The sequence below is a fragment of the Pongo pygmaeus genome, chromosome 18 (genome assembly GCF_028885625.2).
Source record: "Pongo pygmaeus isolate AG05252 chromosome 18, NHGRI_mPonPyg2-v2.0_pri, whole genome shotgun sequence".
Lineage (NCBI taxonomy): Eukaryota > Metazoa > Chordata > Mammalia > Primates > Hominidae > Pongo > Pongo pygmaeus.
The window spans coordinates 68,175,646-68,178,469 of NC_072391.2; the positions used below are offsets into that span (position 1 = coordinate 68,175,646).

At 46.0% G+C, this 2,824-nt stretch overlaps 1 non-coding gene across 1 annotated transcript; it reads left to right on the forward strand.

Moving 5' to 3' along the window:
- The first annotated feature begins 1,595 nt into the window (after positions 1 to 1,595).
- TRNAK-UUU (transfer RNA lysine (anticodon UUU)) lies at positions 1,596 to 1,668 on the forward strand. Its single transcript has one exon. It is a non-coding gene; the product is annotated as a tRNA-Lys (tRNA).
- Positions 1,669 to 2,824: the final 1,156 nt, after the last annotated feature.

Consider the following 2,824-nt stretch of genomic DNA (forward strand, 5'->3'; position numbering starts at 1 on the left):
AGGTTCATCACCAACTCCTGGGTTGACCCGGGGCTTTTAACCTCCCCATGCCTCCGTTTGCCCAGCCATAAACGGGGGTTACTAATAGGCAGGTCCTCTCACCCTCAAGGTCCCCAAGGAGGTTTAATAGGATAATGGACCTGATCCTATTGATGGAGAATGTGTAACTGCCACATTGTGACCCCTACCTTTACAGGCCAATCAGGTATCCTCCTCCCAGAGCCTTTTCAGGACCCTCCCCTATTTGGTGAGTTTCAATATTCATTCAATCATTTCCCATTACGTATGCCTGCTATGTCACCATATAAGAGGCATAGTAGCACAGGATGACAGAATGAGGAAGAAAGAACACACAGTGCCCTCCCCTCAGGCTGATCACAGGTTGAAGGAGGCAGGCATGTTAACAGGTGATCATATAACAGGGTGCAGGAGCATGCCTGGGATGTCTCAGGAGTGCAGCCCAGAGAGGCTTCCAGGAGGAGGTGATGACTAAGTTTGTTTCTGGCAGAAGGGCAGAAGTAGCTGGATGTCAAGGCTGAGAAAGGTATCTCCAGCCAAGGTAACAGCGTGGATGAAGGATGAGTGGAATGAGTTTTGTGACTTGTATGGCAGGGGTTTGGGGTGCAAGGACAGAGTGGAGGCAGAAGAGCCTGGAATGGGAAGCAAGAACTTCAGCAATGTGTAATTGTTTAGGTCAAGAATTGCAATCAGCTGCTGGGTCTGGAGGTTAGTAATGAATAAATATGGCAGCTCCCCAGTCATTAGTAACTCTTATTTTTCTGAACATCTGTCTTGAACAGGTGGCTTCCATCTTCAAGCTCATGTCATTGGTAAAGAAGGGAGGGTGGATAGGGCAGAACCACTCTGCAGGCTCTAGCACAGTCTTTTACAACAAGACAGGGGTGAGTCTGGTTTTGTTTTGTTTTGTTTTTGAGATGGAATCTTGCTCTCTTGCCCAGGCTGGAGTGCAGTGGTACGATCTCGGCTCACTGCAACATCTGCCTCCCGGGTTCAAGCAATTCCCCGGCCTCAGCCTCCCGAGTAGCTGGGATTACAGGCGCGCACCACCATGCCTGGCTAATTTTTTGTATTTTTAGTTGAGACAGGGTTTCACCATGCTGGCCAGTCTGGTCTCGAACTCCTGACCTCGTGATCCTCCTGCCTGGGCCTCCCAAAGTGCTGGGATTACAGGCTGGAGCCACCGTGCCCAGCCTGAGTCTGGGTTTTATCTGGGGAGTGGTCTGTGACTTTAATCATGACGGGATTTGCAATCATCCTGTACCACACCCTATCAGATATTTGCACCTCAATTATCTGTTTATGCAAGAGCTAGAAGTCCTAAGGGATGGGCACATAGGAAAACACTTTGAAGAGAAAAGGATAAGAAAGTTTGGACATTTGCTTGAGTGAGAACAAAACCCAAGACTCTTAATATATAGGGTACCAACAGGTCCCAGTTTGCCCAGGGGATTCCTGGTGTATACCTATTATCTCTTCATCTTGTACACTTTGGATGTGTCACAGATTATACCTTTATTATTTTTAACAAAGTGCTATTATTTATTATTGCATTAAAATAAGTCAGTAGGAAAGGAGCCTGAATAGCTCAGTTGGTAGAGCATCAGACTTTTAATCTGAGGGTCTAGGGTTCAAATCCCTGTTCAGGCATGTTGTGTGGCTTTTAGTACCTAATTCTGACTTTTTGTTTGTTTGTTTTTGAGATGGAGTCTCGCTCTGTCGCCAGGCTGGAGTGCAGTGGCGCAATCTCGGCTCACTGCAACCTCCGTCTCCTGGATTCAAGCCATTCTCCTGCCTCAGCCTCCCGAGTAGCTGCGACTGCAGGAACACCACGCCCAGCTAGTTTTTGTATTTTTAGTAGAGACAGGGTTTCACCATGTTGGCCAGGATGGTCTCGATCTCTTGACCTCGTGATCCGCCCGCCTCGGCCTCCCAAAGTGCTGGGATTACAGGCATGAGTCACTGCGCCCAGCCTCTGACTCAATTTTTTAAAAAAGAAAACAACAAAAACAACAACAAAATAAGCCAGGAGGGGTAGATAGAGAGAGCTGCCTTTTGTTCCACCAGCTCCTGCCAAGGTCTTATATAGCTGTGTGTGAGATGCTAGTTCAGAGTTCTCCTTTGAACTTGTGGTCAGGTTTGAAAGACTACCAGTGATACCCAAGCCCTTTTGTTACTGTGTTCCAGACACAAGGTAACTGACACCGCATTCTCAAGGGATGTGAAGTGCACCCAGATATAAGCACGTGGGATCAGCCAGGTTCTCCAGGTGAGAAGTGACTGCTGCTGCCCTACCGGCTACCTGTGCAGAGTGCTGGGGCCCATGGCATGCAGCCTGCCACCATGATGCCTGTTGGCAGGGTCCATGGGAACTGTGGAAACCAGAGGGTAGGTGTGCAGGAAAATATTGGTCCATGCAGGACACAGAGGCTGAGCAGCCCCACCATAGAACATGGAATAGTCTGAAAGCTCTTACAATACCAGTTTTGCATTTATTATATAATTGACATTTGCAACTATTGATTTTATTATTTGGTAACATTTTTATTTTGAAGTAATCCCTTTTGTCAGCCATGAGCTCCAAAAACTACATGTACATGTTTAATGAAAAATTAGGTACTGAATTTCCTTACTCACGAAAGCCAATGTACATGTAACTTGCACAAAAATGTTTATCAATATTTACCATTTATTGTGGCAGATGACCACATAGAAAACAAGATTTGCTAACAGAATATCAGCATTTAATTTTAAAAATCATTAGTTATTTTAAGAAGACTTTCCTATAGGTGAATTTACATGTGAA